Source organism: Accipiter gentilis, chromosome Z, assembly GCF_929443795.1.
Source record: "Accipiter gentilis chromosome Z, bAccGen1.1, whole genome shotgun sequence".
NCBI lineage: Eukaryota > Metazoa > Chordata > Aves > Accipitriformes > Accipitridae > Astur > Astur gentilis.
In genome coordinates this window covers 59,142,717-59,164,139 of record NC_064919.1, presented here as the reverse complement: position 1 = coordinate 59,164,139, position 21,423 = coordinate 59,142,717, and the positions used below count along the sequence as shown (strand labels likewise).

Here is a 21,423-nt window from a genome sequence, read left to right as displayed (position 1 = left end):
CTGGGTGAAGAGAACTGCAGTGTTGTCACAACTGGCAGGTCTGGGTTACACAACCTCTTTCTGGAAGCTGAACGCTTCCTCTCATTAGGTTTCCCGCCAATCTGAAGACATGGAAAAACACAGGTGAACATTTTAATTCCTTTTTTTGTTTTTTCCTTTTTGTCTGCTTGAAGTATCATCATCTCAAGTGTTTCAGAAAGGGGAATTAAAGCTTAGCAGACAGCCTGACATAGAGCCAGCTAGGACTCTTTAAGGCGTGACAATCTCTCAAAGCAATGCTTGTTATGAAAATGAAGCACATGATAACAGTGTTTTACTGTATTACACTGCACTACAGGGCTGCTGCCTTCTGGTAGACAGGAACATGTACAAAGAATGTTCATAGTGTGTTGCCACTAGTGCTGAATTTGGGAGTGGGGCAATTTGGGGAGTAGCTCAGCTGACTACGTTTTGACCATCTTTTAAACTGGTTAAACAGAGTGATTAAAAAATAATGAACAGGTCCTGATATGTCATCTCAGGTTGGGTAATACTCCAGTCTAATCAGTGCACTGAAAGGAGAAAGAGCCCCTGTGGAAAAAGTCCTTTTGGATTACATTAATAAAGTCAATGCACATTCATAATAGAGCTCAGTTAGTGTTTGGGAAGGTAACAGTAAAATCTGGCATTGATTGAGTGCTTGACATAGTGAATTGAATACGTCTTCTGTGACTCCCTATGTTCTCAGTGAGGGATTGGTTTAAATGAAGTATTTTTATTCAAAAATTGTTTTCCAAGTGTTCAAGAATTAAAAAAACTAATCTGGATGAAGTTTTTTTGCAATGTAGTTACTCAATATTGCTCAGTAACAGATCCTGAAAACATCAAATTAAATGTTGATCAAAACAAACTAAAACCGAAGACCCTCAACAGTAGTTTTCTAGGATTAGTCTAGAAGGCCTTGAAAGTTGTGACATTTTGTTCTGCTTGTCTGTTCTAAGAAATCTGCTGCTTTGCATCCTTCAAAACAAAATTTTCCCCTTAGGAAAAGAAATGCAAAGTTGAATTCTACTTCTTTTTTTTTTTTTTTTTTTTTTAAAATTTCCCTGTATGAATTTTTACAGCATATGTTGGGGTGTCCAGAGCTAAGCATGCGTTTAGTCCCATTTACAACACAGATGCACTATTTATAAGCTATATACCTTCTCAATGGAAGCAGTTGTGAGAGGAAAAATTGGTATGTACCTGTTTAAATACATGTGCAGAATTAAAAGATACCTAAATGCAAATGTAAATGCTTTAAAGCATTACACACTTTTTTTCCCTATGCTATAAAATTGATTTTATATTTCTGTCTGTGGATCTAATACTTCTTTTAGAACTATTTATTTTTACAGGAATCAGGTTTTTCCCTATCTGCCTCTGTTCAAGGAATATTTCTAAACATGTATTGGATGCCTGCTAGGACTTGTGAAATTCAAATAACAAAGTTAAACGGTAATAACCAAAGGGACAAGGTATTTCAGCTTCATGGCAGGAAGACTATGTTTTGTGCTATTTAACAAACACCTGTAAAACAATTGGAAGGGAAAATTTCCTACCACACATTTCCAGCTTTCCCAGATATGAATGTCTGTACAAATGTCTGTTGCCCAAGGAGAGCTCCATGAAAAAGCACACTTAGCATTACTGATGTATCTGTAACTTGGAAGTGCCAGAAAGCTGTCTTAAAACCTCAAGCAAACAAGTGTTTCTGGCCTTAAACAGTGAAGAAAGGAAGTACGTACAAAACCATAAACTTTCCTTCATTTGCAGCTCAACTTTAAGAGAAATGAAGAATCCCATCTCAGGTATCAAAGAAAGGTTGGAAGTGTTCCCAAAGGTGCGTGTTTCTTCTCGAATTAAGGCATAGACTCCTGGGCTCAAACCTAAACCCTTGGGGTGGCATTTTTCCCAGTGGGGGGAGGGGAAGGGGAAAGGGAAAGGGAAGGGGAAAGGTAAGGGCTGCCAGAAAGACCAGCTTTACAAAAATTAAGCTGATAGTGCTTGTCTCGGAGGTTGGAGAATTCTTGGCAGCCTAGAAAAACAGCATTTTTGCTGTAACTTTATGCTGCCAGCTTTTTACATTGGGAGAATAATATTGAATCATTGGGGTCCAAAAGATTTCAGAGAGGTTGGCTTATGTAACAGACTTCAACCAACGATTAAATTAGGAAGAACAAAAACTCCTGTAATCTGTGGCAGGCTGAAGAGAATACAACCAGTCCTCTGTGACTGTGTAGAAAGGATTGCTCAGCTCAGGTTGTAGAGAAACCCAGTTGCCCCCAAGGCCTGCTGCAGCCTAGGACAAAGGCTGCAACTAAGTGAAAGAAATCCATCCATAAAGAAATAAATAAGCAATCAGGGAGCAAAAGATTAAAAACCCAACACACTGTGGGGAACAAAGGGAGCAGTACCATGGAAAGGGAATTAAGGGCAGGTTAAAGTGCTGAATGTATCTCACTTTCTACACCGTGTGGGGCACTCAGCACCAAACTGAGCACTGCTGTGCTTTAATGGAAGCTGTCAGGCAAAAAGTAATCACAAAAGCTTAAAAAATAATAATCATAAAATAGGGAAAACTCTAATTCTTCTGATAAAGATATTCTTAGGTTTTAGGGGGATTTTGTGGATTTTGGTGCTGGGTTTTTTTTGCTTTTTAATGTTGGCTGCCTGGATTTTGCTAGTTTACATCGAGAACTGGGGAACTGCAAAAGCGACAAACAAAAGGCACACTGTGCTTTCCTATCACGCCTTTGAAGGAGGCAGACCAAGTGTCGGGATCGTTACTTCCAGTGCGGGATTCAGGGTGGCTGGGAGCAGCAGCACAGCCCCGCACACCTCCTGCGGTAACAGGTGCCAAGAGTGACCACTGGTTCCGTGGGCTATGCACAAAAGGGATCCTGTGGACGGACATTATTCAGCTTGGAAATACAGTCACAGACAGGCATAGTTTGAGGAAACAGAGGGCAAAGGCAGAATGTCCTGTTATTTATGCTAGGTTTGGTTCACTGCTAGTCTCTTCTATTACTAACCGATGGAGGATGCACCCACCAGTGGCTTCGCAGTTACAGGGATCCTGCTCACAAGCCAGGCAACGTCACGGGTGCGCTGACCCTGCAGCACCAGCTGCCATCCCGGCACTCGGAGTGTTCTGCTGACGGAGGCAATCTTCCTAGAAAGACCAGCTAAGCCTTCCTTCACTGCTGATCATTCCCACAGCCTGGTAAGGAAAAGCATTTAACACACGGTATTCATGGCTGCAAACCCAGAGTTTGCTCAATTCTCTGTTTAACTTCGGCAGTTCACTTTCAGACAGTTCCCATCTCTGCTCTCCGTGATGCTGGTGTAACTCACCCCCTGCCCAAGATCCCTATACCCGACCGCTGCGAACCTACCTACACGTGGGCTGTGCAGGACAGTGCAGCGTAGGAGGGAGCGGCCATGGAGGCGTCGGTGAAGGTTGCCCACAGCTCTGCAGGCAGGGCTGCAGGAGAGCACTGCAGGGACTGCGCAGAAGAGCTCGGACAGGCCAGCCCGTGCCACCGAGGGAGCTGCTCAAATGCCACTGCTGGAAAGAGGGCGGAAAACTGCCCAAACCCAAGAAATGCTTCGGGGATTAATGCATTTTTTTCAATCCTCAGCAGCACTCTGCATCAGGAAAATACCAAAGTGCACTCACTGCATCCAGAGAGGAGAATTGCACACCGTGTGTTAAAAACAGGGACTCTTCCTTCATATGTTCCAGGATGGTCTGAAACGGGGAGAGGGTACCTGTGTCTACACAACAACTGCCAGATCCCAGGTGAAGACTGGCCGGCAAAACCAGAGTGATAGGTCAGCTTAGTTTACGGAGGAATCCGTATTTACTGTCTGTGCCACGTTGCATTGGCAGGAGGTACATTTGAAGGCTGGAAACTTCCACTGGTAGCCATGAGTTTGTTGAAACATAAATATAGCATTATTAGACCTGGCATGCCATTCAGCTTATCCCATTTCCTACCCATGCAGCAGCCAGTACCAGATGCTTCAGGATGAAGAATCTCTGTGAGTTACGAGAGAGGATCCACACCCACCTCCAGCGCTATAAATCACAGATTAATCAGCAAGGCATGCGTTTCAAGAACAGCTAAAACCTTCCCCAGTCTCTGCCAAAGCAGCTTCACACTGATGTCTGTGAAACAGGAACAAAGAACCTGTTCTCTTCTTCGGATTGATGTCTGGTCAGAGTTGTCATTAAATAACCAATCAGGTGGGCCCTTATTTGTTAAGTCAGTCAGCAGGTGAGAATAACAGGAGAAGATACCTTGACCACCCTTCTCAACAAGATGCCCAAGCGCATCAAGGTTTTTTGGTTGCACTTTTACAGCCAAGGCCCTCCATATCCCAATCACATTTTTTTAAAAAAAGGTACCATGCCTCTATGTTAAAATCCTCTTGTGAATTTGAAACTAGGATGAAGGTTGAGAAACCCCATTCTAAGAGGACAATCGATTAATGAATTTGATGAAATCAAATCATCATCGTGGAAATCAAATAACCATTTATACAAAGTAAATAAATCTGTCTGTGCATAAGAGCAGTCCTTGCTAGCCCAATTCTGGCACAAGGCACATTTTAATTTGAGAATTTTCGGTGTACAAAGATAAAAGGAAAATTCCAAATGTCTTGTATGTAACATGCAGGAGTCCTTCAAAGTGTCCCTCAGGTCCTATGTATCTCCTGCTGTGGAACCAAAATCAACAATGAGGGACGAACTCCTCCAAGGATCCATGGCATCAGGGAAGTGAGTACTGGGGTTATTAATTTCCTGATTCTGCCATTTCCTTGGATGAACATGCACAAATTTAGGATTGCGCCAACTGAGTCTAACTTTGGGAGGTCATTTAACAAATTCCTTGCTCCAGCAAGAAATTGCCAAAGCATTTTATCTCCTGCTTTCTTCTTACAGTTGTTGCTTTTGTATCTACTATGGGTCTGAAGTTTGCTGTCGGGGTGCTGTGACATATTTTCTGCCTGCCCTGGCGTGTGAGACAGGTATCCTGTGAACTTGTCCAAGCCAACTCTCCCTCTCATGAGCTGGCATGTGGACATGCTCATCTCCCCCAGCACGGGTGTCCTAACAGATCTTTGGTGATAATTTTAAATTTTAGCATGATTCCCCAATGTAGTTCTAGACCACAGTTGCTGTATGCACATACCCACTAAGGAAATTATTACATTAATCTCTCAGAAAACTGATGAGAGACATCAAGCCCAAGTAAAGCTTTTTGTGGAGACTAAGCTTGGTAATACAACTGCATGATGGCGTTGATTCAACTTAAACTGCAGTGGCCTCTTCACCCAGCTCAGAGGTAAAATAAAGGTCTGGGAGCTCTGAAGCATCAAGCATTTTTTAAAATATTTCAGTGATAAGAGGTGGATAAAATCTAGAAGGCAAATTTATGGCAACTTTTCCTCTTTTTTATTAGAGCTCATTGAACCTTGGGCAGTATAGTATTTTGACACTGCTCCTTTAAAGATAAGGGGAAAGGCAAGTGCTACATTTCATCTAGTAAATGATTTCTGGAGTTGCATTCCTGTGCATTCATGCACAAATCAAGAACACTGTTTTGCCTCAAATATCCGTAGGCCTAATGGTGACATCCAAGACAATGCATGGCAAACAGCAACACGTACCCTCCAGCACTGAAAACAAAGATGATGGAAACTCACCCGCATGCTTCATCATTTCATATCACTTTAGACTGACAGGCAAGCATGTGGTACTATTTCCAGGCTGCCACTGATGTGAGTCCTGAACCAGGGCAGAAAAAATGCTCTGCCTTCTTTTGTGTTTGTGTAACATCCCTCCTTTACAGATGGTGCTCAGAAACAATCCATGTGGTGGGATTTGCTAGCGGTGTGTGGCACTGAGAGAAGAACGACAGTGCATACACCTACTGAAACCACTGCTTCCCTAAAAGCAAGTCAGAACAGTAGATGCATAGAGAGAAAAAGCTGGGTTTTTACAGGCTTGCCAGTAGAGAGGATTAATCTGACTCTCATCTGCCATGCCCACTGTGTGGGGTCATTCACACTGGTGCAACGTGTTACCCCTGCTTTTCACAATAGTTTGCAGAATATTCAGGGCAGCAAAGGTCCAGCGCTTTTAAAACTGGGTTTTACTTAATTCCTTAGGTTGCTACTCAGTTTTGGCAATGGCAGCTGCTTGGCAGCGATCAGCACTTCAAAGTGTCCTTCACAAGCAGAAGAGCAGCCCCTGAAGGGAGATATTCCCAGCAGCACAGCCCTGCCCCCTCTCAGCCCCTCTCTGTGCGAGACCCCACAAAGGCAGGGAGGAATTAGGCAGGGGCGGGGGGTGGGGTGGGGTGTGTGGTTGTAGTGCTCTGGTCAGACTTAGGCAGGTGCTATGAACACCGCTTCCTACAAGCCAAAGCTTATTTTCAGTAACAATATGGGTTTTTTTTTTCAAGTAAGTGGTATTTCTAGAATGGACAAAATAAGGCACAGGAAAGCATTGCCATTTCCTATGGAAAGAACATTTCAACTTTTTTGTTTTGTTTTGGCAAAACCAGAATTATTCTGTTTATAGAATTTTAGTAGGATTGTTTTGTTAACAGGGCAGGGCTGTTTCCACCACCCCAACAAATCGGGTGAAGTTTGCTGTGGCTTCAGGGCCTTCCCTGGAGCTGTGAGCCTTGTGGGACTGGCAGCATCTCAGATTTTGGGGGTTCTGGAGGAAGGCAGGAGGGGGGGGGAGGGGGCATCGTGCAAAAAGTGAGTTAGCCTCAGCCTTTTCCACCCACTGTCCTGCTGAGGAGCTGCTTGCTGTGGAGCCATAGATGCCTCCTGTATGACTGCTGTTAAGCAAAGAATTGCTGCCAAATACAGCAGCAGAGGGGATTTCTGATCCCCCTTCTTACCACACTTCCAAACAGGGCATGGGCCACAGCTGGGAGTAGGGTTGGTGCAACCTGCCTCCAAGTTTGGCCCCCAGACCACCTGCACTCAGGTGCACTTCCAGCCTCCGAGGCTGTTGATGTGACTCTCCTGCTCTAGCAGCCCCATGACTCCAGAGCAACCTGTGGGGGATATACAACACAAAACAGGTTTCAGGCATGGTGAGTGTTAAAACCCAGAGGGATAGGGCCTGAGAGTCCATGGGAACTCATGCTGCCAGAGTCCCTGCTCAATGCACTGAAAATGACATTGGGCGGGATGATTTGTCTTAAGTCCTTCTTGTTTTTAACACACACACTATGTGTGCATAGGCTTTATCTGTATTGTGTGCAACTTAAAACCTCACAGAAAGCTCTGCCAAAGCATACACAATGTTTATTTGGACCAGATCCAGATCATGGAAAAATACAATGTGTCCTGCCTCTTCAGGTATTACCCTTACTTACTTCTCCACATGCCGCTTTTGATTGCCTGCTCACGGGCATGGGACATCTGGCTTTTTAAAGGAAAGAGGTGGGTTTGGATTTTTTGGGGGGACTGGGAGGCTTTTTTGCTAAACGTGAATGGTGTGTCCGGCCTTCCTACCTGCCAGAGCAGGTCCCGAATGAAAAACACCCCAGGGAGCTGGAAAAGTCCTGCAAAAGCACCTGTTCCCTGCTCTGTGCTTCTCGCTGGTGCTTGGTCCGAGCGAGGCAAACTCACTCACACCCACAGCCCTGGTGGGGGCTGCGCAGGCACCTGCAGGAGTGACACGGCCGGTGGCAGTGCCCCAGCCAGGGCATGCCCAGCTGGGGAGCAGCACCCCGCTCCTCGCTGCTCACACCTGAGGAGCGGTAGGAGCACACTGACACCCTCGTTCCCCTCTCACCTCGCAGCTTTGCCTGGGTTAGTTTAGGCTGAAGCCAGTTTCTCTTTTCGGTGCGTTACAGGGAGTCCGTGGAGGGAGGGCCTGTGTCCCCTCTCCCAATCTCTCCCAGGTGCATGTATGTGGCCCGGAGGCCAGGGTAGACAGGGTAGAGCAGCAGGTGCTTACTGGCCCGCCTCACTTTCTGCTCCCTCATATCACCCCTCTGCCCCATTTGGCAGATCCCCAGGCTCCCAGTTAGTGCACTTTGCAAGCTCTTTGTGGTGCTAGACAAGCCCCAGGGAGCTGAGGGGTGAACCGAGTCCTGGTGGTTTTAACTGCACCATCAAAGAAAAAAAGCCCCATCTACTGCATGACCACACCGAGAGTTTTCATGTCACTCTTATACAGGTAACGCAACAATTTACTTCTTTATTTAATTTCGTTGTTTAAACTGTCAAAAGCTGGCAACTCCTGAAAGGAAGGATTAAGTGGGAGAAGCGGAAAGAGCCCTATCTGCTTGCTCTGTTCATTGCTGTAGTCTGGAGTGCTTTCATTCTGTGTTTGTACAGTTTCTGGTACAACATGGTCCTGACCCAACTATTCAGATGAATAAGCTGATGCTAAGGACTTGCTTGCTGGCCTGAGTATACTTTCTTTTTGGTTGTTAATACAAATAATGGTAAGTGGTGCTCACTGTTGTCTCAGCCATTTCTTTCATCAGTCCCCCATTTTTTCCAGGGTTGGTAACTCAGCCATAAAAAACAGCCTGTTGATGGAAAGTTAGCACAGCCAGGATTAATAATTATAAGTGTCTTAAAGAGCTGCAGGGTCTGGTTGCAGATTCAGTCTGCAAATATTTCTAAAAAATACGTGCTCTTGAATTAAAATGTATAAAAGCTTTCTTTTTTTTTAATAAAAGCTTAGTGGTTTGAGAGATGGTTTATATCAACATCATGGCAGCTTCACTTACGAAAATACTCAATGTGATTTAATCTCTAAAATGTTTTAATGGCTTCAGAGTTTTCAGAAGAAATACTGGAAATTATTTGCGAGGAAATATCACCAAGCCTGTTAGCTTTTTATAGAAGAAGAAAACCCTACCATTTGTTGCCTACCATTACTTGAGTGTGGTCCACGGGGAAAAACAGAGATTTTCAAATTTCCTTCATATCCTTCTTGCTCTATTCTGGAATCAATATTCATTAAGACAATCTTTGCTGGTGTCCATTCATGAGCTTAAGGTATCGTGTTTGCAAAAAACCCATCTGGAAATACGCAGAGTTCGTGAGAATTACCCAGGGAAAGGCAGAAGAAAAGCAGAGGAATGACACAGAAAGAAGGAAATGGGAAGGTAGCGTGAGGAGGTGCCAGCGTTTGATGGCACACTACAGGGAAAATCAGAAAAAGCAAGGAGTGATGCAGCCCAGTTGCATCCTTTTGTGCTGTGAATCAACTCACAATAATCACCTCGCAGGGGCCCATGTCCAGATCTGGGAAAGAAAACCGAATGTTGTCACACTCCTGACTTTGCTGAGCCTCCTGCATCTTGCTTACTCCTGGCCTGTGGTTTCACTTGCTGACCTCTCTGTGTTCGGGAGGGACTACCTGACACCAAGCTGTGAAACCCTTCCTGGCATCGCCACAAAGCCTCCGAAGCATTGGCTCCTGGGGATCTGGGAGCCCCGGGGCAATGAGGATAGCACCTGAGATAAGAGCGGGAGGGGTGAGAGAAACCACGCCTCAATCCATACTGAATATTCCAACTGCTAAGCAAAAAAACTCAAGGCTCACAAAATGGGGACTACTGTATCCTTTCACTGTTGAAAAGGCTTTAGAGACCGCCTGTTCTGACCCGTGAGGATCAAGGCACAAGTTTGAAAACATTGCTTCTAAGCTGAGATTCGCAAAGCAATGCAGAGGGAGCTGATGCGCATTTTGCTCTCCTTTGAAACCCTCGGCCAAGGACCCCATCCACCCCCGTGCAGCAGAGTAGCTGGCAGTGGGTGGGCATATTCTGCTGAGGCTCTGGCACCGAAAAAACCATTTCACATGACAGCCCCCGGTGGGGAATCCTAGTCAGTCCCTTGGCACCGGGCAGTGCCAGCTTTGACCAGGTATCGCATCTGACGCAAACCCTGCCGAGGCCGACGCTCCTTTCGCGAGCTTCAAATCAAGTCCCTCCAGCCCCAGCACAGGGAGGGCTTCATCTAGGTTGGCCCCAGAGAGGTTTTCCCGAGGATGCTGTGTTCCCAAGTCGCAGCCCCAACGCTAGCCCTGCTCTCCCTGGCAGGGAGCTTCCATATCCCGGTGACCCACTGACCCAGGGTTTTGGATGGAGGCGAGAAAAGCTCCTTGCTGCAGCCGCCGCTGGCCCTTGCCCTGCAGCGCATCTCCGGAGCGGCGTGGGGCAGACGTCTCGCGGCCGCCACGCCACGCGCCCCCCCAGAACGGCCCAAAACCATCACCCTCCCGCGGCGGGGCAGAAGGGTTGCATGGGGGGGGGGATGCGTTGCGGTGCAGAGGGACTGCGTTGTTGGGGGGCTGGGGGGTTGCACTGCCGGGGGTGCGGGAGGATTTGCACTGTCGGAGGGGGCATGGTCGGGGGCTGCGGAGTTTGCACGGGCGAGGGGGGAGGATTTGCACTGCTGGGGGCGCGGAGGGGTGGCCCTGCGCGGAGGGACGGCCCTGCTTGGGAGGGGGGTGTGGGCGGGAGGGCCGAGGGTGCCGGCGGGGGGCTGGAAGCGCGCCTTGTTGATTTTGGGCAGCGCGCAGCCGCAGTGCGGGCCGCCGGCGGGTACAAAGCGGCGGCGAGCGGAGTTTGCGGGTTCCTGGCGGTGCGGGCTGGCGGGGGGGGCTGGAGTTTTGCGGGGCTCCCGAGCGCCCCACCACCACCACCTCCCCCCCCCCCCCCCCCCCCCCCCGCCGGCGGGCGGCGGCCGGGCCCCGCCGGGGCGCGGAGCCCGGAGGTGAGCGGGGGATGGGATGGGAGGGGATGGGGATGGGGATGGGGATGGGATGGGGCGGGCGGGGGGCGGCGGCCCTTGCGCCCCTCTCGCCGCGGGGAGCAGCCCGCCCCGGGGGGAGCCTCTGGGTCCGTCTGGCGCGGGGAGCGGGCGGTCTGCAGACCCGGCGGACCGGCGTGCGAGCGTGCCTCCGAGAGTTGTTGGTACCGGTACCCGCTCCCCGATTTGAGTAAAACTGCGTGATTTTTACCTTGGGGCGGGGGCACGGACGGCAGCATGCTGTGCATCGCTGCATCCCGCCTCGACTTCGGAGCAGCGAAGGTGCATCCTAGCCCTGCCCTTCGCACGGTGCTCGCCTGACCGGTGAGCTCCAGCGCAGGTTTCGGCAGTTCCCCCCGACCTTGAGCGCTGGCTGCCGCCTGCTCGCTTGTCCGGGGATGGAGGTGCGGTCGGACGGGGTGGGGAGCATCAGTGCGAGGGAGAGGAGGGAGACCGCGTACCGGCGTGTGGGGAATGGGGTCACATCCACAGCCGGGCTCTGTGTGAATGGACTGCCTTGGATACAGTCTAACTTGTGGGCTGGCACTTTAAAAATAGACAATAGAGAATTTTCCTTCTTTTTTTGGGCGGGGGGGCGGGCGGCGGTAGAGGGAAGGTCTTGGGCTTTGATGCGCAGTTTGCGAATATGCCTTAACTTTGGCTGCTCTTCATGCATTCCAAAAAGCTTTTCAAGACATCCTGAAGTGGTTGAAAACCATCTTATTCTTTCCGAAACAAAGAACATTGGGAGGCCCTATAGCTTGAGACACAGTTATGTGTAAAAACGGATTCAGGCATAATACAAGCCTCAGTAACGACAATGACTTTCTTGTGACTTCTTTGGCCCTGGGTTTCACATAAGACCAAGCTAAGTTTAACTTTCTTGTACTGATATTAAGGTCAGGCATAGTGTGCTTTTTGTTAAATCAAAGCCCTCAAACTTTTAATTAACAGCAGAGCCCATCTGGCAGTTCTGTAGTTTAGTTGATATCCTTGCATCTTGGCTAGCTGAGAAAGGTGACCCATGACAATTTGCTGATTAAAAATATTGCAGGTATCTTACCCTCTTATTTCACCCCTTCTGGCAAGGTGACTGGATCTGATGAAAGGCTGTGTGGGTGCACGTTGTGAAGAAAGGAAAGTATGAGCTAAGTGAGAGGAGGCTGACTGGGTTAATGCGAGTTTTAGAAAGGCTGAACTAATTTAATAAGTGCCCAAGGTGTGCAAAGAAAGCCCTGACATTTTTGTTCAGGTGGGATTTCAAGCCCTTGGGAGCGCTGCTTGGGACTTCAGGTCTGGTGTCAGTTTTCCAAAGGGAGCAGGTGCCAGCAGGGCACAGTGGACCTGCCTGGTAGCAGTGGGGCTGCCCCCAATCCGTGCTGCAAGCAGCATCTTTGAAGTTTCTTCTGTCTGGGAGCACCTGCCTTGTATTAGTGACTAGGTAAAATGGGATCTTATCCCAAAACTGCCTCCTCAACAGAAGACAAGGTGTTGTCCTATGGCAGGGAAGCCCACGTCCTTCCTCCGTCCATTTTGAGCGACAGACATTGGAGCTCTGGTGTATGAGGCGTGGGGGAGCTTGGGCATGGGAGCTAGTTGTGTGAGCCTCCCATACAGTGCTGGGTGTGGGGAAATGTGGGTCACACCAAAGTACACCAGCAGTACAACTCCAGCTGCCAGAGAGCAGCTCGTGCAGAAGCATAAGTGGATACAAGCTCTTGCGCACCTCAAAATCTGTGACTTTGCTGACCATGTGCTTTGATGTTACACTGAACTCTTTTGTTTATCTGACATCACAGTGAGGTTTTTCCCTTTTTATTGCCAGAGCTCTAACTAGATGAAGATTCTTCAGCTGAGGTGGATGGTTCTCTAGGGGCAAACATGATACTACCATTAAATAAATTACTGATGACCACTCTGGGTAATTTGGTGACAACTTCCGTAGCACTCCAGCCTATATGGGAGTCCCCAGTGTCTTAGTTTTTAAATTTGTACACACCTGCTTTCTTTTGAGATTAGGCTTTACTTAAAATTACACTGGAGAAACTGAGAATAAAGCTGGGTCCTTAGACTGAAAACTGAATGTGGGTTGGTTTTAGGTGGCAGTTTAGCGGGTCTCTAAAAATCCTGACTCCTTGGGAGAACTGGCGATGGATTTATTTTTCATACCGCAAATGACTTTTGTATGAGATGAATCTGTTCAGTCGCTGCCCCTCAGTATCTCTTTGCCTTTTCCCACTCTGGCAGTTTTCTCAGGCTTGTGAGCCTCTGGTACAGCTTGCGGTCTCAGTTTCTGCAGTGCCCTGTATGTCTAAATAATAGATGCTGAAAGTGAAATGAAAACGTCTAAATGAAGAGTCTCTTTTGCAAATGATGCAGAGCCACTGTGAAGAGCTGTCAGAAACGGGCAGCAGATTGTGCTTTTAGTTACTAAAGCATTAGTTGTTGAGGACAGTTGCAGATTTTCTTGTGGTGTCAGCACCTACTGTAGTGGTAGGTCATGGAGAAGGAGGTTTTTTTTCTAGTCATTTAGCTAATGGAATTGACTAATGGGCCATAAGGGAAGTTTCACTGCTTGGACTGTCTGATCCATCCAAATTTGCCTGTGCACATTAGAAAGGCAAGAAACACAGAACTTGCAAAGTGGCTTGAAAGCTTGTGTGTATATACATGCATGGGTGCGAATTTTATCTAAATTTTTGTGGGTTGTGGCAAGATGACAAGTGTTAAGCTAATAACTGCATTATCATGTCATAATGATGAGAAGTTCATGTGGAATTGCAATGTGAAGTAGCAATGAGCAACTTACGAAAAGTTTTGATTCCACCTAACTTTTTAAAGGTGCAGTAAATGTAGTTTACAGATGGCTTGAAATGACAGCTGTAATTTTTTTACGGAATTTACTTGGAAAGTGTTTTGCTGGAGCTATATAAAATATATAAAATTGCAATATCTTTTTATAAACCTTATGTAAGCACTGAAGTAAGTTCATCTTGACTAGAGATTCAGATTTATGATCAAACTTATAATGTGTTTGGTTCTGGTGGGAAATGATTCATTTTAAGTATCTTAATAGTATCTGTTTGTGTGGTAGAATAATTGGCGGTGCTGTTAAAAGGCATTTAGGCATCTCATGGAGAAACTGGGGAAAGCACTTAGGCTTGTCAACTCTGACACTCCACAATTATCTCTTGCTCCCATTATAGATGCTACATATCGAGGGGAAATAACATGCAAATTATATGGCTGTTCCCAGCTGTCAAAAGACTGGGACCTGAAGGGAAGTAATGATACATGTCAAAAATGAACAAGTAGCATAATTGATTATTTTTTTTGCAGTTTATATATTTTATGCCGATTACGCCTAGCAGTGTTATACTGTGAATTGTGCTCTAATGTCTAGCTCATTCTCTAACTCTGAATGCTGCCCGTGTGTTTTACTTCGGGAAACTGTGTCTGCAATCATGACAGCAGTGTTAAGACTTGTAGTTAAATCCGAATACTGGTTTAGGCTATATTTATATTTTTACTTTGCCAAAGGTTCCCTGGCAAACTCTCCAAAATAACAGAAAGATGTATATGGCGATAGTCACTTCTTCAGCATTAAAGATGTTCATGTCTGTGATGAGAAAAAGAGGAAATTACTTTTAAGGTGCTGTAGTGAATACTGAAGATGCTTTCTGAGCTTTGCTAGTAATGAAAAGACTTCTGTCATTCAGGATGGATGGTGAGCGTCTGATCTCACTTCCAGGCTGTCACAGCCTATGGGCTCTTACCCCTGTATTAATCCCAATGACTAGTTTGGCTAAAGCACAACTTAGAAGAAAGCATCCCATGAGACTTAAAATGCTCCCACAGGCTTCCCTTGGCAGTTAATGCCAATTTTTTGTGTCTTTCTGTGCTCAAAAATATGTTTCTGATTTCTAATTAGAGCTGTACTAGGAAGGACAGCTGACAATTAAACGTGAGTCATGAATGCGTGTTTTGAATGTCCCTTTAATTCTTTAGAGATGTGAGTAGACTGAAGATGGAGGAGTCCGACAAGAGCAGTTGGAACTTAATTGTGGGTAAGCAAATCTGTCAAAGTGAGTCTGTCCTTTTTATAAGCCAAACTGCTGTTCCTGTACTTGTTTGATGTACAGGCTCCCTATTGCACACAGGAGCCAAAACTAGACCCAGATATCTGCCCTGATGGGTTGGAGCTTGTAACCATGTTTCCCTGAACATGGGAAGGTGTCTCCAGAGAATGTTCTGGTAAAGGTTAGTGGGAGGGTGTTGGGCGGTGGGGGTGTCCCAGCCTCTTTCAGGGATGGTGCTGAGGAAATAAATACAAAAGGGTTTCACTGCAGCTGCTTTTGCAGAGCTGAAGTGCCATCGTTACTGTTGAGTTCTTCGCTGCATAAACGTACTCATGCCTTGTCCCAAGGACCTGGGGTTTTCTTACTGGTCTGCCATCTTCTCTGCCCAAAGGGTGGCCAGTGCAGTTACATGAAGCAGTACTGCCCTGGCAGGAGTGGATTGTGCTGGTGCTGTGTTTTCTGAGGAGGCAAACCCAGTCAAAATATTGGTTATTGGACAATGCACCAGCCCTGGTAAGGCTGCTTTGCGCTGAGAGATGTTGTACCAAAGGCTTTGAGAAGTGTGCAGTATCCATACACCCAAGACTGACAAGGTCTAATCTGTCCCTTACCTTATGTCTTGTATGGGTCTGTAATTAGTGGACATTGACTTTTAAGCCCTAAGTCTCTGGATTAATTTTTTTTTTTCCCCTGAAGACTTTAATTAGTATTCCTAAGCGTAGCTCCAGAAGTGTCATCAGAACTATTTCTGGTTTATTCTGTATGCATACGAATCTCCACACCTCCTGGCTCTTTCCCGTTGACTGCAGCTGCCCGTGCCACAGGGGCCTTACAGGAGCTGCAGGTAGGCAGTAAATCTGTGCCTGGCTGAAAGCAGCAAGCTCTCCTCTTGCACTTTTGCTGCCAGCTTCTTTGTGATCGTGCTAATATTTATGTGGCTGTGGGACGAAACAGATCGGAGCACTGATTTGGCTGGAAACAAACCTGCTAAAATAGCCCCCCAGGCTATTCTCTGTGTGCACAGCATCCCACGCACTGTGCCAGCGTAGCAGGAGAGGGTGGGAAGCCTCTCAACAGCAGAACGGGGTTGTGTCAGAAATTAATAGGCATGAAATCATGGTACTATGATGGCCTCTCAAGCCTGCGAACTGTTGGAAGCCAATGTGACTTGTTCTAAAATTCAGTCCGTTAGGGCCAGCTTGGCAGGTGATGATCAGAAGCATCCTGCTCTGTGGGTGGGATTGGGAAAGCTCCTTGCCTTGCATTTCATATTCATGCATGCCAGTAGCCTGCAACTTATTCATCTCAAAGATGGAGGTTTAGTTTAAAACAATGACTTCCCCTGAGTTATTCTGACTCTTCCCCCTGCCTTTTTTTTTTTTTTTTTTTTTTTAACTGCAACCCTTTTCCCAGTTTAATGGCTGGGAGTCTCCCCTGGAGTGGGACGGTGTCAGAGGTTGAATCTGTTTGTTTAGGTGCATAAACATGGCTGTGCATGGTGGGGCTTCCATCACAGTGTTTTCATTCACATCATGAGCTGTTAAATGAGAAAAGGATGGCGCTCATTCCTGAGCTGTTTTGGAACAGCTGTGTCAAAAAAACATCCAAGGACCTCAGACAATAGTGAACTCTCTGCAAATGTTGCTCTTTTCATCCCTGTCTCAGCATATGGTAATACAGAGGCTCTCTAAGAGTTACTCCAAACTAATCTGGTTTGGACAGAGAAAGTTTGGACAGAGAAGGAAAGATATGAGAGTGTTTAATGTGGCTCTTCGGTATTTCTCCAGAGAGAATTTGCCAAGAAGTGCAGTGATTGGGGGGGGGGTGGGGTGGGGTGGGCAGTATCTTTGGATTCAGACTAGAGAGCCTTTCTCTCTATTTTTGGCTTTTGAGTGTTTTAAAATTAGAGTATAAAAAAGTAACAGAGGACAGTCAAGATGTTGGTTATGAGACAAAAGTATAAGGACATGACCCATGCATAATTATTTATTATTGCAGGATTTGCCTCTGATTTCCAGACTTCTAACAGAAGAGACATCGGAATGAAAGAGATGATGAGTCTTCTCTGTTTTGCAGCTTGGCGAAGGCAATTTAGGCTTCTTAACCAGTGCGCTATTAACCCAGCTGCTAGTAGACAGGTTGTACTGTTTCAACTCCTTCTCTTCAGTATCCTTGCAATGTTAGTAGATTGATGTATTAGGGCATAATCCACTTCCCACTGCAGTCCAGCTTTTGGAAGGCTGCACTAGAGCAGAGCCTTGCTTTTTTTCTGAGTGGATGTACTTCAATAGACACAGCAAAATATCTGCTGAGAGAAGATGTTTAGTTTAGCTGAATCTTCAGAGTAGAACTGATGCTGGGGTCAGTCCTACTGTGGGTTGGTTTTTTTTTTGTTGTTCGTTTGATTTTTTTTTTTTTTTTTTTTTGAGCAGAGTGCTTTAATGGGTAATGACTCATCTATTGGAATCTGACTTTTCACTCCAATTGCCCACAGATAGACCAAGAGGTATCTGCAGTTCTGAAACAGATGTCTTCAATGTGCATCGTTTACATTTCAGATACCAAACCAGGGTGAAAATCTGGCTGTTCATTCATTGTGACCTGTGATGTAGTTCAGTGTGAGTGTACATCCCTTCAGGCTCCATTAGCATGAGTTAACTTTGTAATTGGGTTTCTGAGGCAAACGGGGACAGGAAGCAGAAGTAATTTGGCAGGCTTGGCTTAGCTTTTTTGTTCCGTGTGGTGTAAGTGCACAGGAGAGCAGAAGTAAAAGATGGGTGCAGAATGGCTGGAGAAATCCTAACAAGGTGGAGAACAGTTGTCAAAACTGCATATGGATGTTATGGAATATTATGCAGCTGTACTAAGGTGGGACTTGAACAGCTATATTGAAGTAGGATTTCTATAGCTTCTGTGCTTTTCAGAGTCTTTTTCTTGCTCTCTTCAGCCTGCTCTGTGTTCTCCAGCTTTCTGTCCATCTGACAGTAACACCTTGTCTTGTAGAGACTGGCAACAAAAAATGGGCTTGCTGAGTGAAAAGCAGTTGTCATTCATTTTTGAAACCACTTCACAGTGAAGGTGTTAATAGAAATGTAAGTTTTAAAGTTGCTCTAAACTCTGTTCATAATCTCCAGTTTTCCACAAACAAACCAAAAAGCAAAAAGTCTCCATTTTTACCATAATGTCTCATAGCTTTAGCCCTTGGACGGTTTTGCTGAAAAGCCAGTTTTGGTATTGAAAAAAAAACAAAACAAAAAACAATGAACTGTAAAACGTTGGGGTTCTTGAGCAGGGGAGTCTTTTTCTGGTTTCTTTTTTAAAGGCATTAAAAGTCATCTGGCTCTATTCAGGTGTTCAGTGTGGATTTACATGAGTGGGATTAGAATTAAACTGCTTCATGGTATTTTTTTAAAATCACACTTCACATTTTTCAATAAACAACTTTGCTTTTAAAACAACAGTCTTTATCCAAGAGTGATCTTAAGACTTAGAAAAAGGAACACAAGACGAGACTTTTTTAGTTTAAGTTCCATTCCGTCCTGATGTGGTGTTCAACTTGTTCTTAAACTTTTAACTTGGGTTTTTTGTGGTTTTTTTTTTTTTTTTTTTTTTTAATGGTAAGCTCTTTGAGAGTTTTCTTTCCTCAGATGAATGCTAGTCTTACTCTGGCATCACTGACCATTTCCTCCACATGTGTACTTTACCAGCAGTCTGCTCGGCTTCTTTTCTGTGCATGGCAAGTCCATAACTTTCCCAGAAGAGATAAAATCAGCTGCAAGAAGACCCTGGGATTGAAACTTTCTGAAACCAGGAGGTGCCGAAAGTGATGTAGACCTGATTAGCTACAGTTTATGTATGTTGTCAGCATCAGTTAACTGGGCTGACAAATTTCATGCGTGCTTCTTACTTTGTTCTTGCAGTGTTGTGAGCTGTTTTACTCATATTTTTTTTTCGACTAAACAAGGGCTCTGATGTGTGCCTGTGTGTGGAGTTGGAGTCGACTTAGTCTTGATCCTGATCCTATCTGTGATTTATCACTTGGTGTTTGTCTCTCTTGATTTTTTCCTTGCAGTCTCTCACCCCATCACTGCTGCTGCTTGTGACCGCTGTCATGTTTTTAAGCAATGTGCAAGATCGGTCACATCAACGAAAATACTAGTGGCTGCCGGGAGCCTTCTCAGCTGGGGAAATTTAAGGAAAACAAACACTTCTTTGTGTCCGTGCACACATCATGATTGTCACGAGTTGTGCGGTAGGCGTGCTAAGGAGATGCAGTCGGTGCTCACTCCGGCAAGAGCCGGCGGTGGGAGGTGCCCGCTGGCCGTGGGCATGAGCCCCTCCTGGCTGAGCCAATTCTAGCTGCAGCACCAGCCAGATAGGCAGTGCTCATTATTCACTGACTCCCTGGTTGGACCGAGACCTGTGGACCAAGAAAATATGGTAGAAATAAAATGGAGTCCTGCAAGAACCTTAAAAATAGCAGGTGACTGAATACGTTCTTCACGCTGTAAGGAGTTGTTGGTTTTGGCTGAAGTAGACTTGGGAGGGTTTCAGGTCGTTTTATCTGTAGCAGTTCCATCTTCTGTTAGCCTGAGGGAGAAAAGGCTTGTGCTTGTACAGCTGAATATCAGATCTATGGCTCAGGAAGTGTTAAATGCGTGTGTTTATTACTCTTGATGCTGGTATGTTTTTCATGTCAGCAACTAGCCAAAACTGGGGGACCTGCAGTTTGTTTCAGCCGGTAGAAATTAATGACAGACAGGTTTATTGCAAAGTTGCATGTAAAGTTTTGTTTCCACAAGCACGGGCTGAGCGGGACAAGAAGGGACCCTTGGTTCGTTTGCAGCATGCAGTCGAGCCTTGCGACCCCTCCACAGATGTCCCCCCCCCCTCCCCCTCCTTAAAGGGAGTCCTGCAACTCTGCAGCAACCCCAGCTGCCTCTTGCTCCTGTTGTGTTGTTTCCCTTGTACCCGCTCCCATCCCTCTCTGCCCCCGGTCTGCATTGCTCACATTCCCAAGCTCTGCGTGTGCCGGCATGCCTGTGTGCGTGCACACGCGTGGGGCAAGGGAGGGCAGCTAGGCTGGTCCTCTGCTCTGGCTAGAAAAACCACTGTTGGTTGTGAAAGCAGCTTGCCTGCTCCTGTCCTCCCTCAACATCCATGAGAGCCCCCCTGCCCACATAGCTCACATTCCTGAGCCGCTTTTCATTTGGGATGGTGTTTTGCTTTGGAGGCTGTTACCGCTTGGTAAGGGAGTTTCCTCGTAGCTGCATCTTCATGGGGGGGCAGTGATTTATGTCCCTCAGTTTCAAGCACAGTTTAACACATCTGGTGCCGGTTCTGGGTGATTCCAGGTCTTTTTGATGACTGCAGGTGAGTGAGGGGACAGAGGCATGCAGGAGTGAGGACAATGTGCAATCAAGGGGCCAGAGGTTTGGCTTCTGCATGATCTGAAGAAGAGCAATGGAGTCCTGGAGGAGGCTCAGTGGGTGCTGGTGTCTCTGTGACTATTGTCTAGGGAGGAAGTTTCATTGTAATTTCAGTTAAAAGACCTTTTTTCCCCTCTTCCTCCAAGCAACTTGCTCATTTGCATCACAAAAGTGAGCCAGGGTTGTCTCCTTAGTAAGTAGCAGAAATAAGATCTCTTCAACTGTTTGAGTAAAAAATGGGACGATTTATGGGTTGCTTTAGGCTTACTGGTGCATTCAAGTATAACACTTAATTGAACTGGTTAATACTGTATTTCTGCAATGTCGAGTTACAGCCATTCTTGTATCCGTGCTGAGAGAGTCTCATTACAAGCAGGAGGAGTGGCTGGCCTGTGATACTGGTGTTACCTTGTAGGAGAACTAGCTGGGTATGTAAGGCCTTTTCCCCTACATATCCACTGTTCAGAAACACTGGGCTGATACTCCCCATGCCTTAACCAATGCTCTGCCAGAGATTCTCTGAGCAAATCAAAAATAGCAATAAAATAACGTGTATATGCACATCTAGGAGCACAGTAGCGCTGGCACTTAAGGATTTTCTGTCATCTGACAGCCATTTTGTATATATATTAAAGCTTAGTCAAATTGACTTTGGCAGAGCTAGAACATCTCATCACTTTGATTTCAACGCAGAAGTTGTCAAGCCATGAAGCTTCTCTGATGTTCCTGCCTTAAGTTTCTGTAAATAGGTGTGTGAGCATGGGAGGTCCTTGAAAATGTGACCAGTGTATCTGTACTGTAGGTTAGAAGCAGTAGGTGCTCCCTATGAGCCTTTTCTCTTTCCTTTGTGTAAATCTTTGTACCTTTGCCTAAAACCCAGAGTAGTACAGAGGCTACAGAAGTGGCCAGAGTAAGGGATGGAAGTCTATTCTGCATCGCCTCAAGATTCATGTTTCTGTGCTGTGTTGCAAAATGGTAATGTTAATGCTCTTGCTCTGAAGAGGTAGCCTTTTGTGGCTGGCTAAACTTCGGAAACAGTGTTAGCGTCAAAGAGGAGCATTTTCTTTTCCTTCCTTCCCCAAGTA

The 21,423-nt window shown here is 46.1% G+C and overlaps 1 protein-coding gene across 1 annotated transcript in view; it reads left to right on the top strand.

Moving 5' to 3' along the window:
- The first annotated feature begins 14,873 nt into the window (after positions 1–14,873).
- The window catches only part of KANK1 (KN motif and ankyrin repeat domains 1), a 122,269-nt gene continuing 115,719 nt past the window's right edge, over positions 14,874–21,423 (top strand). Inside the window, exon 1 of the mRNA XM_049796634.1 lies at positions 14,874–14,897. The gene's annotated coding sequence lies outside the window, so the exon portion shown is untranslated. The remainder of the gene's footprint in view (positions 14,898–21,423) is intronic.